Genomic DNA, 15,000 nt, shown 5'->3' on the forward strand with positions numbered 1-15,000 from the left:
AAAAGTGGAAAACAGCTTGAAAAAATGGAAACTACTGACATGGAAGCGGAAAAAGGTAGAAAAAATATAAACTTGATATTGTTCATTTTATCCGAATACTAAAAAAAAAGAAAAAATGTTAGAATGGACAGACACACATGAGAGAGAGCGAGAGCGAGAGAGAGAGAGAGAGAGAGAGAGAGAGAGAGAGAGAGAGAGAGAGAGAGAGAGAGAGAGAGAGAGAAATCCAGACTCAGGAGGTAGATGAAAATGTTGCCCCGTTGGAAAGGATGACTGATTGAATGATTTGATTTTGAACCACTCACGAATGGAGAAATTGTTCCTTGATTGAAAAAAAAAAAAAAAAAGATGTGAGAAAAACTGTGCTCTGATAAAATAGAAAGAAAATAGAAAGAAAAAAAAATGACGCGGTAAGAAAAAAAAAAAAAAAACAGAAAAGAGACCCATAAGCACAAAATTAAAAGAAAATGGAGAAGAAATTGTTCATTGATTGAAAAAGATGAAAAAAATTGTGTTATGATTAAATAGAAAAGAAAATAGAAAGAAAATATAGTGACATGATAAGGGAAAATATCAGAAAAATATTCATAAATACAAAATTAAAAGAAAATGGAAAATATATTGTTCCTTGATGAAAAAGATGAAAATATTGTGTTATAATAAAGAAAAAAATAGAAAAAAGTAATGACGAGGAAAATAAATAAAAAATAAGCAAAAAAAAACAATAAAAAAGGAGAAAAATTGTTCCTTAATGAAAAAAAAATGAAAAAGTCTTATAAATGAAAAAAAAAATAGAAAAAAGTAATGAGAAGAAAAGGAATACTATCGAAAAAATATCTTTAATCACAAAAACAAAAAAGAAAACGGAGAAAAAAAAATTCCTTGATGATGATGATGATGATGATGATGATGATGATGATGATGATGAGGAGGAGGAGGAGGAGGAGGAGGAGGAGGAGGAGGAGGAGGAGGAGGAGGAGAACAAGACTAAGATCACCACCACCAAAGGAGAAAGAGAGGATGAAAGAGGAGGAGAAAGAGGAGGAGGAGGAGCAAGAGGAAGAGGAAGAGGAAGAGGAAGAGGAGGAGGAGGAGGAGGAGGAGGAGGAGGAGGAGGAGGAGGAGGAGGAGGAGGAAGAAAGGAACATCCAACACAATTTACACGTCACAGAACATTATTCAGATCACATTAACAGAAAGAGAGAGAGAGAGAGAGAGAGAGAGAGAGAGAGAGAGAGAGAGAGAGAGAAACATCAACATCAACAATAGCAACAATGAGCATCAACTATTTCCTCTCTAGCTTTATGGTCTTAAGTCACTAAAAAAAAAAAGAAAAAAAAAGAAAAAAACAACTTTGAATAAGAGAATAAATAAAAACAAAAGCATGCACGGAACCACAAAGGGAATCCAAACCTGCTCCTCTGCAGAACTGGAACCTGAAATGGAAAGAAAAACAGGATAAGAAAAGAATTGATAGAGATGAAAATAAAGTTAGCTAAAGCAGTATAGAGAAAAATATAACATCACTAGGACTGAAGGAAGCTAAAAAGGGAAGAATAAACGGAAAATATAAAGAAAGAAAGACGAAGGAACGTTAAACAAAAAAGGAGTAACTATTGGAATTTGTCTCTAAAAAGGAAGAAATAATGAAATATACGTTAAAATGCGTTCCAGTACTTAAGGAGATTAAAAAAGGGAGAATAAACTTGATAAAGAAAGAAAGACGAAGGAACGTTAAACAAAAAGGAGTAACTGTTGGAATTTATCTCTAAAAAGGAAGAAATGAACGAAATATACAAAAAAAGAGAGAAAGGTAAAGGAAAGGTAAACAAACAGCTGTAGAGAAAACATATACATATTGGAATTAACGCTAAATATAAAAGAGGAGGAAAGAAAAAGCTAAAACAAATAAGAGTTAATGAAATATATATGAATAAAGAGGTGGAGGAAAGTTTAAATAAAAGCGATGTAAAAAGAATACAAGAATTGGAATCGATCCTTAGAAATACAAAGAATATGAGTAAAAAAAAAAATAATAATAATACACGAAATATATATAAAAAGAGAGATGAAGGAAAGTTTAAATAAAAGCGATTTAAAAAGAATACAAGAATTGGAATCGACCCTTAAAAATACAAGGAATATAAGAGAAGAGTGAAAATAGAATAAAAATAAGAAACGAAATATATCTAAAAAGGAGAAAGATAAAGGGAAGTGAAACAAAAAGTGGTGTAAAAAAGAAATACACACCCATTGCAATCGATCCTTAAAAATACACAGAATATAAAAAGTGTAAAGGAAAGTTGAAACAAAAAAGGTGTAAGGAAAAAATATATGACTGCTTGAATTCATGTTAAAAAAAAAAAAGGAAACACACATACACACACACAAAAAAAAAAAAAAAAAAAAAAAAACAGAAAGATAAAGGAAATTTAAACAAAAGAAATGGAAAAATCTCTTAGCCAGAACTGGAGTTAGAAAAGAAAAACAATAATAAAAAGAACAGGAAAAGCAGGAAAGACGTGAAAAAAAACGTAATTTCAGCATAAAAGAAGAAAGAATATACAAAAACATGCAAAAAAAAGTAAAAATTTGAAAAGAATAATAGTAATAATAAAAAACACCAACAAATCAATACAACACACACACACACACACACACACACACACACACACACACACACACACACACACACACAGACACACACACACACACAGCAGATAATGAACAAATAGATCAACAAACAAATAAATAAATAAAGTAAAAATATAACCACAAATGAACGAATTGATTTTATAAGGAAGAATAACAAGAAAAGAACAAGATGAGAGAGAGAGAGAGAGAGAGACAGAGAGAGAGTGTGTGACTGTGTGCGTGTGTGTGTAAGAGTCGTGATTCCAGCATTACAAACACAGACGGTGAAATGAATTGAGAAGCAACTTTCCCTGAGAACCGAACAAAGGGAAGCCGGGCAATAGACACACTAAGGGAACAAAAACAGGTTAGGTGGAGGAGCAAAAGACCCGTGACACAGCGCGGGAGCAACAAACTCAGCCTGGGCGGTGACAACACAAAACATTATTGTTGGGCCGGGATGAGGAAAGAGAGAGAGAGAGAGAGAGAGAGAGAGAGAGAGAGAGAGAGAGAGAGAGAGAGAGACATGGAGGGAAAATGACAGGAAGGAGAGAAGAGAGAGGGAGGCGGAGGAAGGGAAGAGTGTGTGAGAGAGAGGTAGAGAAGGAAGGAAGGAAGAAAGGAAGGAAGGAAGGAGGATGACAGGAGAGGGATGAAGGAAGAAATGAAGAGAGGGAGGGAGGGAGAGAAGGAAGGAAGGAAGGAAGGAAGGAAGGAAGGAAGGAAGGAAGGAGGAGGAGGATGACAGGGAAGGAGGGAAGGAGGGAGAGATAAAATGACAGAAAGGGAAGAAGAGGAAGAGGAGGGAGGAGAGAGAGAGAGAGAGAGAGAGAGAGAGAGAGAGAGAGAGAGAGAGAGAGAGAGAGAGAGAGAGAGAGAGAGAGAGAGAGAGAGAGAGAGAGAGAGAAAACACAGCAGAATCTTCAAAGAGAAAGTAATGAATGAATATGAGAAACAATTAGTCTCTCTCTCTCTCTCTCTCTCTCTCTCTCTCTCTCACTTTTTCCACCACAAAATATTGACCTGGCACTGCAAATCGTGAACACACACACACACACACACACACACACACACACACACACACACACACACACACACACACACACACACACAGAAGAACAAGAACAAAAATACAAACTAACAAATTTCACCATCAAAAAAGAAAAAGAAAAGACGAAGAAAGAAGAAAAATAAACAAACCTTTGAGAAAAAAAAAGAATAAAAAAGATACCAACAAATTCTTAACGTGAACTGAACTAAGAGAGGGAAACAAAAATAGGTGAACTGAGAGAGGAAGAGAGCGTGGGGGGGGGGGGGAAAGAGAGAGAGGGAGAGGAAGGTAAAAAAAAAAAAAGGTGAACAAGTAACACAAGGTAATAGCAACAATTTCCTCCCAGCGCCAGGTAAGCACAGGCGTTCCATTTCTCCACCTGTCTCTTCAAGTTTCCCTTCCGCTCCATCTCTTAATTTTTGCTCCTTTTTATCTCGCCGGGGAAAAAGAAAAGAGAAAAAAAAAATGTTGCCGGAAGGAGAAGAGAGAGAGAGAGGGGGGAGGAGAAGTAGAGGGAGAAGGAGAAGAAGAATGAGGGAGATAAAGGAGGAGGTTAGAGAGGAGGTAAGAAAAGGTAGACAGGAGAGGGAGAGCCAGAGGGAAGTAGCAAAGAGAGGAGAGGAGAAGGAAGAAAGAGAGGAAGAGGGATAGGAAGAGGGAGAGGGAGAGAAAGAGGGAGAGGGAGGGAGAGAAAGGAAGGAGTTAGAGGAGAGAGATAAGAGGAGATATACAGGAGGGATGAGGGAGACAATGAAGGAGAGGGAGATGGAGAAGAAGAAGAGAAAAAAGAGACTGGGAGAAACATATTTTTTTGTACATATTATATCTTCGTCTGTCTGTCTGTCTGAATGCCTACTCTCTCTCTCTCTCTCTCTCTCTCTCTCTCATCACGGGTGCCACCAGTCCATCTATCTTGGTATGCCTCCCTCCCACCCGTCAGTCTGCACGTCCCTCACTCTCTCTGTCACTGCCAAGCTCCTCGCCTATTACCGGCCACCACATACAAATACACCCAATACTCACTCACTACCACGTGTATTCCCTCCCTCGCCCCCGCCTCGCCTCCTCGTCTGATCCTTAGCCTCCCTCTTGTAAGGACTGAATTTTGAAGCACTCTCTATTACTCTCAGAGGCTCTAGTTTAAGTTACACGGTTTCCTAATGGTGTTCCTATGGTTTCATTGACAGATTAACAATATTTCTTTTATCACTAATGGTAGAAGCGCTCTCAAAAGGCTCTAGCTTAAATTACACGGTTATTTTTAATCGTGTTTTTATGGTTTTATTAACAGATTATCAATATTTCTTTCATTAATGACGGTAAAAAAACACTTCAACGCACTTCCATTAGTTTCGAAAGGCTCTAATTTAAGTTCCTCGTTATTTTGATAGTTTTCTTATGGCAATATTGATAGATTGATATAATTCTTTTTATTATTAACAGTAGAAACACTCCACTGCATTTCCACTACTTTTAAAAGACTAGTTTGAGGTTCGCGGTCTTTTAATGATGTTTTTTTGTGGTTCTACTGACAGATTAACAATATTTCTTCATTATTAACGGTAGAAATACTCTTGGAAAACACGGCTAATGATCTCTGTGGCCTTGGAAAATAACGATGAGAGAACACGGATCTTCTAAATACGTGTCTACTATTCACAACAAACACGTGACTTTCCTCTGAATTCTGAAACACTACTGCAATGCTTCAAAAGGTTCTAGTTTAAGTTAGACGATTTTTTAAGTGTTTTTATTGGTCTGTTGGTAGATTAACAATATTTCTTCATTATTAACGGTAGAAATACTCTTGGAAAACACGGCTGATCATCTCTGTGGTCTTGGAAATGAAGATAAGAGAGGACACGGCGATTTCTGAACATGAGTCTAATATTCGTCGCAAACACGTGTCATGCCTACCTCGCCGCCCAACGCTACACCCGCTGGGAGACACACGACGCCCCCACAGTGGCCGTAAATGCAGGGGCGTCCATGCCATCGACCCACCCACCCGCCGCGCTTATATATAATCATCAGTGTCAACAGGTCTGCCCCCCAGGTGTCACACTCGCACTCTCTTACACTCACACACGCACATGCACAACACACACACACACACACACACACACACACACACACACACACACACACACACACATTCACTCGCTCACTCACTCACTCGCACTCTCTCTCTCTCTCTCTCTCTCTCTCTCTCTCTCTCTCTCTCTCTCTCTCACACACACACACACACACACACACACAAACACAAATAGATGCGATGGTTTCAAGACATTTCACGGTGATTCTAGAGTCAGTCTGTCTTCTTAAGGAGGTTGATATCCTTAGCAAATCTTCCCTTTTTTTTTTTTCCTTGCTTTTTTTTTGTGTGTGTGTGTTTTGTTGTATTTAAAGTCTCTCTGCATAATTTTTAGCTAGTTTGTCTTGTTCAATCTATTTCCCTGCCTTGTTGGTGTTTTTGTATTTGATCTCTCTATACATTAAGTTCATCACGTCACAGCTGCAGACTTTCACTTGAGTTTACATGTTATTTCAGACTTAGTTCTAAAGGAATGGCGGTTTCAGTACACCTTTTTTATTGTTGTTATTGTTGGTCTTTTCTATTTTAGTTACCTGGGGACATTCTCATTAAAAAAGGCATCACGAGTATTAAAATTGCTGTTTCATAATATTTCGCTAGTAATTTTGCACATAATTCGTCTCTTTAACCTCTTCAGTACCATGAGGCGTTTCTATATTCATTCTGGTGAGCATTTGGTGATTTTATACAGCTTCAGAAACTTATGTGGGGGATTGAAATAGTGAAGACTGTGGCCATTGATCTTCTCACCTCCATAGACCCTTCCTAATATCAATAGAATTACCTAATCGTATACAAATCTCAAGGTGAAAAAATGTGTCCCAGTACTGAAGGGGTTAAAGGAACTTGTATCTTTGAAGGGCCATTTTTTTTCCTATTTTTGGGGCCTTTTTCTTTCTTTCTTTTTTTTCTTTGTTACTACAGTCATCTTAAAAGTCTACAGGTTAGCAGTATCACATCTAACTGTTAATATATATTGAAATTATTGACCTTTTTTTCTGTATACTGGTCTACGGCAACAAAAAAGGCAGATTTTATTATTTTTTTTATTTACACCATGTGCGCTTTTCACGGGAATTTCTGGGCTAAAGGGGATACTTTTTGTGGTACCTCCTATCTCAAAGTCCACCCGCTAGGAAACCGTTGCCCCGAAAGAGGAAGCCCAATCTACACTCGGACCGTGGACAAGATTCGGACCCGTGCGCTTGGAGACCCTCGGACCCCAAAGCACGTATGGTTCCACTGTACTACGGCGGCCAAATGAAGGTGCCAGGTCCCCAAGAGTAGTCAGAAGGGTGAGGGGTTGATGGGGAGAAGCCTTCGTCAGTACTATCTTATATATTTTGCTTTAAATTAGAAAACGCTAGGGATTAATACTTATGAATAGCATGCAGGCGCTCATTGTTAATTTCTTCAATACTGGGACACATTTTATTGACATTACGAAGGGTCTATGAAGGTCAGGAGATTAATTGCCACAGTCTTCAATAGTTTAACCCCTTCAGTACTTGGACACATTTTTAGTTTGAGATTTGTGTGCAATTAGACCATTTTATTAACATTACGAAGGGTCTATGGAGGTCAGGAGATTAATGGCCACAGTCTTCACTATTTCATTCCTCCACATAAGTTTCTGAAGCTGTAAAAAATCATCAAATAGTAAGCAGAGTGAATATGGAAACGCCTGCTGGTATTCAAGGGGTTAACTGTATACCGGGCTTTGTTCTTCCTTTATGTTCTTTTGTAATTTCTATGCATCATCTTCCTCCCCATCTCACAAAAGTGTCCAACTCTATCCCTACTTTCTTTTCCCTTCCTACCTCCGCCCCCCCCCCAGAAAAAAAAAATTGCACTAAAACTTTGAATCTTTACCCCAAAAACCCATGAAAAAATTCTCTCCCCAAACTGTAATAAAACATAATAAGACTCTCTCTCTCTCTCTCTCTCTCTCTCTCTCTCTCTCTCTCTCTCTCTCTCTCTCTCTCTCTCTCTCTCTCTCTCTCTCTCTGCTACCCAAACTTTCCCTTCCCCAGAACTCATCACAACTCATCACAAACATTTCCACCACCAAAGGCTCCCACAACAGGCCATCCTTAGCCCTTCGTCAGATCAACATTCACTCACCGCTGCTCCTCTCCAGACACGTCAAGGCATGTCTGGCCAACCCTCTCAGCGCTCCAGCCTTCCCAAAGCACTTATCAATCAGCAAAGTAAATAAAATGGAATAGATGATTAATGATATCCAAGCTTCTCGAAACCAATCCCAATCAATAGTCTCTCTCTCTCTCTCTCTCTCTCTCTCTCTCTCTCTCTCTCTCTCTCTCTCTCTCTCTCTCTCTCTCTCTCGTCCAAACTTCCTCAAACACTGAATAAAAAAAAAAAAAAGACATGTTTCCAAGCTTCCGCAAACCAACACACACAAACTCTCCCTCTCCCTCTCTCTCTCTCTCTCTCTCTCTCTCTCTCTCTACCAAACTGCACTTCAAACTTTCCCTCCCCCAAACACTGCATCAAGTCACAAAACGCAGCATTCTGGCGTCACAAATTCTCATTAACACGACACAGCGCCACTCAAGCGTCCCTTCAGAGGTGTCGGCCTGAGGTACACTGGCGCTCATACACACAAACTCACTGCTCTCTCACCACGACCATTTTCCAAGGCAGCAGAGATGACTGTCAGGGTTTTCATACTTGTTTTCCCCGTTAGTAATGTAAGAATCTTGTTAAAACGGTTGAAATTCTCTAAAAAAAAAAAGGCCACGTAGATATTAGCAGGGGTCACATAATTGTTGTTTTGTTTATAATGTAGAAATCTTGTTAGAATGGTTGAAATACTAAAAAAAAAAACATGCAAGATTATTAGATAAGGTAAAATTAGGTTAGATAAGGTTAGGTTAGGTTATTGGAGGTACAGCGCGGAGATGTTTCAGAATATAGGTCTCACTGGGGCAGCACAGAATCATCACCCTTGCTTCCCCCACCCCACACGCTATCCACCACCACCACCACCACCACCACCACCACCACCACAACACTCCAGCACTCAGCGAAGGAACTCAGGAAGGACTCACGCATTATTCGAGTCCTTGGTTGTGTGTGTGTAGGACGGAGTGAAGGAGGGGAAGGAGAGATGGAGAGGAGGGATGGATGGTGCATTGAAAAGTTGAGGGGAAAGGAGAGAATGATAGAAAGACGGAACGAGAAGGGGAAACGAAAGGAAAGATGGAAGGGGATATGGTGAGGGAAGAAGCGAGAGAAGGAGGGATGAAAGAAGAAATAGAGAGAGCCTAGTGAAGAAATGGGGGGAAAGAGAAGAATGATAAAAGGAGAGAGTGAGGGAAGGAAGAAAAATGAGAAATGGAGAGACTAGTTAACAGATGGAGAGACAAATGGAGAAGACAAAAGAGAGAGAGAGAGAGAGAGAGAGAGAGAGAGAGAGAGAGAGAGAGAGAGAGAGAGAGAGAGAGAGAGAGAGAGAGAAGAAATGAGGGATGGATGGAGGAAGGGAGGGAGGGAGGGAGGGAGGGAGGAGGGAGGGAGGAAACTGTCGCCAAGGTTAGAGAGAGAGAGAGAGAGAGAGAGAGAGAGAGAGAGAGAGAGAGAGAGAGAGAGAGAGAGAGAGAGAGAGAGAGAGAGAGAGAGAGAGAGAGAGAGAGAGAGAGAGAGAGGATGGGATAACTGAGAAACGAAAAGAAGGAAGAGGAAATGGAAGAAGAGAGAGAACTAGAGAAAGGAGAAACGAAGAGAAGGAGGAGGAAATGAAAGGAAACATGGAGGAAGAAATAAACTAAGAAGAGGGAGAGAGAAGAGGAGAGAAGAAAGGAGAGAAATGGAGGAAAAGGAGAAAGCGAAGGAGGAAGAAGTGCATGTAGAGATGGAGGAAAGGAGGAATGGAGGAAAGAAAGGAGGGGGAGGGGTGGAGGGTTAGTAGGAGGGGGGAGTGGGGATGGGGGGAGGGGCGGGGGAAGTTGATGAGCCCTGTCCATCACTATCACTACATCATTGCCATTTTTACCCACAATCCCTCCTCCCTCACGTCACCATGAGTTACTTCCCCTCTCCCCCCTCTCTCTCTCTCTCTCTCTCTCTCTCTCTCTCTCTCTCCTTACCTGCGTTATGAAAGGAGAGATGAGGAGCAAAAACGTGAAAAAAAATGAGATCAACATGAGAGAGAGAGAGAGAGAGAGAGAGAGAGAGAGAGAGAGAGAGAGAGAGAGAGAGAGAGAGAGAGAATCAACACGTAGAAATAAATTAAGAGAAAAATACAAGAGAAAATTATAAAAGAAACTCAAATTTAAAGGGAAAAAAATCACGCTGAGAAATATTTCTTTGATTTCTTTCTTGTCTCTTATTTCTTTCCCTTCTTCTTCTTTCCTCCTCTCTTCCTTACCTCTTCCTCATTCCTCCTCTCTTCCTTTCTCATTCTTCTTCCTTCTTCATTACTATCTTATCCTCTTTTATCTCCTCCTTCTTATTCCTTCCTTATTTAATCCTTACCTCTCTCTATTCCCTCTCTTCTTCCCTTTTCATCCACTTCTCTTATTCCACCTCATTCTTCTCCCTTATCTTTTTTCCTCTTCCATTATTATTCCTTCTTCACTATTTTTTCCTTCTCTTTTTCTCCTTCTCTTTCTCCTTTCTTATTTAATTCTTTTCTCTCAACCTTCTCTTCTTCCATCACATTTTCTCGCTTGCTTCCTCTCTTCTTCTTTTCTTATCTCCTCTTTTATCCTTTTTCTCTTTCATCACCATTCATTCCTCACTTTTCTTCCTTCTTCTTCATCTCCCTTTCCTTATCTCTTCTCATTTTCCTCCCTAATCCTTCTCCTCATCTCTCATCCTTCCCTCATCTTATTCTTCCCCAAAATCCTCTCTTTCTCTTTCTCCTTTCCCATTCACCATTCAATCCTCACTTTTTCTTCCTTCTCCTCCTTCATTTCTCCTTCCACACCCTTCCTCTCTTTCTCCCTTCTTCCTCAACCCTCTTCCACTATGCTTCCATCACTTCTACCCCTCCTCCTCCTCCTCCTTCTCTTCCTCCTCCTCCTTCACTTCAAAGAACACAATCACATCGGCATTAGATAAAAAAAAGGTTGTCGCGGTGGTGGGCAGCTGACCAGCCACCCTACTGAAGGACAAGTGTCGTAAAACTAGTTTGTGGCGCAGCTAACTTAATTGTGGCGGCCAGCACGGGGCTTGGTGCGGCCTAGACGGGGATGAGGGAAGGGAAAAGTCACTGGGGAAAAAAAAAAGAATACGTGGATGAATGGATGGGTGGGTGGATGGGCTGGATGGGTTTGTGGATAAAAGGTAGATGGATAGGTAGGTGACTTATAGGAAGGGAAAGGAGGTAAGGATGGGATAGGTGAAGACAGTTAGATAGATAGATAGATAGATAGAGAGGTGAGAGATAATAGATAGACAGGTAATGACTTTATAGGAAGAAAAAGAAGGTAAGGATGGGATAGGTGAAGACAGTTGGATAGATAGATAGATACGTAGATAGGTGACAGAAAAATAGATAGTGAGATACGTAGATAGATAGATAGATAGATAGATAGTTGTGTTAGTAGACAGATGAATAGGTGAGTAGACAAATAGATAGACACAGAAAATAATTGTCACATAAATACTAAACAGAAATGCAAAAAGGGTAGATAATGTAAACTGCAAATTGAAATATCATCAATGTTCAAAGAATTAAGAATTATAAATAAAACTAAAAAAAGTAAAAGAAAAAAATTTCATTCTATTCAAATAATTAAGAAAAAAATACAATATAAGAAATATTAACTAAGATTCATTGAGAGAGAGAGAGAGAGAGAGAGAGAGAGAGAGAGAGAGAGAGAGAGAGAGAGAGAGAGAGAGAGAGAGAGAGAGAGTCATCACCTTTGATCTCCATGTTCCTCCTCTTCCTCCTCCACTCTCCTTCAACATGATCCTCCTTTCTCTCTCTCTCTCCTCTCTCTCTCTCTCTCTCTCTCTCTCTCTCTCTCTCTCTCTGTGACTTCGAATCGTCCTCCACTCGTACATCTCTCCTTTCCCCACTTGGTACCTCCTCCTCCTCCTCCTCCTCCTCCTCCTCCTCCTCCTCCTCCTCCTCCTCCTCCTCCTCCTCCTCCTCAAAAATACTCTTCAGAAAAAGCCAAATTTGATGCTGTTTGCTCTTCTTCTATTTTTCTTTGTGTTCCTCTTCATCCTCCTCCTCTTGTCTACTCTTCCTTCTCTCTCTCTTTATTTTACCCCACCTTAATATTTCTCCTCTTCTTCTTAGCTACTTCTTCTTCGTCCTCCTCCTCCTCCTCCTCCTCCTCTTATCTATTCTTCCTTCCTCGTCGTCCTCTTCTTCTTCTTCTTCTCTTTTTTCTTCATCCTCCTCTTCTTGGCTACTTCTTCTTCGTCCTCTTCCTCCTCCTCTACTCTTCCCTCCTTGTCTTCTCCATCTTCCTCCACTTTGATATTTCTCTTTCTCTTCCCTTCTCATCCTCTTCTTCTTCTTCTTTGTCCTCTTCTTCCTCCTCCTCTTCTTTTCTTGTCCTCTTTATCCTACTCGTTCTTGCCCTCGTTCTCCACATCAATACTTCTCCTCTTCCTTCTTCCTCCTCTTCTTTTTGATTAGTTCTTCTTCTTAGTCCTTTTCCTTTTCTTCCTCTTCCTCCTCCTTCCCTTGTCTTCTTCCTCCTGATTTGATACTTTTCCTCTTCCTCTTGCCTATTTTTTCCTTATCCTCTTCATCCTACCTCCTCCTCCTCTTCCTTTCCTCCTTCTCTTCACCCTCATCTTCCACTTTGAAACTTTTCCTCTTCTTCTTCACTACTACTTCTTCCTCCTCCTTCTCCTCCTCCTTCTTCTCTTGTCCTCTTCATCCTATTTGTCCTCCACTTTGAAACTTTTCCTCTTCTACTCAGTTACTTCTTCTTCCTTATCCTCCTCCTCCTCCTCTTCCTCCTCCTCCTTCTTCTCTTGGCCTCTTGATCCTATTCGTCCTCGCCCTCGTCCTCCACCGCCGCCAGTCCCTTCAGTAACTTCTCCCTCGCTTGACAGTTGGTTAGTTATTCGGAAACGGGATGAAAACAAATGTAACTTGACTTTGATGGCTGCTGACGTGGACTCCTGCTCCCTTCACCCCCTAACCCCCCTTTGTCCATCACTCCTGGTTCCCTCATCCCCCCCCCCCACCGTTCCCTTGTCCCCTAAACTCCTTCGTGTAATGGACTCACCCACCCTCCCTCTTTCCTCTTCTCTCTCTCTCTCTCTCTCTCTCTGGTGAATTTGTGGATGGGGTTGTTTTGGTGTTCAGAATACTTACTGTTTGATATTTAACTTGTTTTAAGTCTAATTATATCACTAAATGTACAGATGCGTTAATTGTCTCTTTTCCTCTTAGTGTTGTTAGTTTTCCTGTCTTCAGTATTTTAAACCTTCGAGTGTGTTAGTATGTCCTTATCTTCTCAATCTTCTAAGTCCTCTACAATGATCTTACATTCTCAATTCATTAACCTCTAAATTCTTTTGTTATGATCTCAATTTAATCCTTCGACTTATTTTTTGTGTGTTGTTCCTTTGTTCTCGTCCACCAGCTAGTCATTTATTTATTTTTCTCTGTCATTATATTCTCAATCTCATAAGTCCTTGTTATTTTTTGTGATATATTCTCAATTTTCTAACCTTCAAACTTTTTTTTTTGTTATTTGTGTCTCAATCTTCTAATTTCTCGTCTTCTTATGCTTTAGATTAAGTTCATATATTCTCAATTTTCTAACCTTCAAACTTTTTTTTTGTTATTTGTGTCTCAATCTTCTAATTTCTCGTCTTCTTGTGCTTTATATTATGTTCCTTTCACGAATCTATCAGCGTACACTTTTCTTATCGTGTCCTTTTATTCTTTATCTTCTAAGTCTTCCTTTTCCTACGATTCACAATTCTCTACGCTGGATATTCATATGTCCTAAAGCTCTTAATCTTCTAATACCTTAATTTCTTATGTTTTTTTTTAGTGTCCTTATATTCTCAATCATGTAAGTTTTGTTTATTTATGATCTTATATTCTCATTCGCGATTTTCTAAGCTCTAATTTCTTGTTCTAAATCTCTTCATCTTCTAATGCCTCAATCTCTTTTGCTTTTGTGTCCTTATATTCTCAATCTTCTAAGTTCTTTCTTCTCTTATGATCTTAAATATTCCTTCTCAGTATTTCTAAGCTCTAGACTCTTGTTTTAAATCTTTCAATCCTCTAATTCCTCGAGTTATTATGTTCTTTTTTATGTCTAGTTGTCTTAGTCTCGTCCATCAGCCTAGCACTTATCTTATTATGTCACTATACCCTCAGTCTTCCAAGTCTTCCTTTATGATGCTTATACTCTCAGTTCTGTAAGTTCTAGATTCTTATGTCCTAAAGCTCAGTCTTCTAATTCCTCAACTTATGCTTTTATGTCCTTTTCTTTTGTTCTCGTCCACCAGCTTGGCACTCCTCACTTCCCCGAGACAGCTCAGGTCCATCACAGCCTCGCCTTGTCTTTCACAACGCGGTGATCTCAGAACAATGAACGCCGCCTGACCTCCCCCGGCGCGCGTGATGACCTCGCCCCCACCACTGCCCTTCCATTGGCCGATGTGCCACGACTCCCTCCTCCCTACACAATGGACTCTGCCGCCGTTCACCGACCTTCTGTAGCCCTAGTCTTCCTCTTCATCCTACTGTAGTTCCTCCTCCTCCTCCTTCTTTTCTTCTTCTTGTCATTCCTCTTGTTCCTTTCCTCTGCCTCCGACTTTTGTTGTTTTTTGTTCTAGTTCTCTTCTGCTTCTCGTTTTCTTTCTCTTCCTTTAGTCAATGAGCTATTATTTTTCGTTCCTCCTCCTCCTCCTCCTTTCCCTTTTCCTTCTCCTACATCTACTCATTATCTTTATTTCTTCCTTTTGTTTTTCTAGGTAATAGTCCACCTCAGCCTCCACCTCCATCTCTTTTTCCTCCTCTTCCTTCTCCTCCTCCTCCTCTTTCTCCTTGTCCTCTCAATGAAAGAACGTTTTTTTTTCCTCTTGATCTTTTAGTCCTTCTCTTTCTTCTCCTCTTCCGTGTCCTTTTCTTCCTCCTCCACCCTCCCATTTTTTTTTCTTTTCTTCCCATTCTAATAGCGAGTTATTCCTTCGCCCTCCTCCTCCTCCTCCTCCTTTTTTTTTCTTCTCGCGTCCATTCTTTTCCTTCCTTTAGGTCTCCGCGTCT

The 15,000-nt window shown here is 40.2% G+C and overlaps 1 protein-coding gene across 2 annotated transcripts in view; it reads right to left on the reverse strand.

Moving 5' to 3' along the window:
- LOC123507107 (somatostatin receptor type 5-like) overlaps positions 1-15,000 on the reverse strand; it is a 233,600-nt gene that overhangs the window by 62,979 nt on the left and 155,621 nt on the right. For both annotated transcript variants that reach the window (XM_045259674.1, XM_045259673.1), the window contains one exon: positions 1,414-1,436. The gene's annotated coding sequence lies outside the window, so the exon portion shown is untranslated. The remainder of the gene's footprint in view (positions 1-1,413; positions 1,437-15,000) is intronic.

This window comes from Portunus trituberculatus, chromosome 21 (genome assembly GCF_017591435.1).
Source record: "Portunus trituberculatus isolate SZX2019 chromosome 21, ASM1759143v1, whole genome shotgun sequence".
Taxonomy (NCBI): Eukaryota; Metazoa; Arthropoda; class Malacostraca; order Decapoda; family Portunidae; genus Portunus; species Portunus trituberculatus.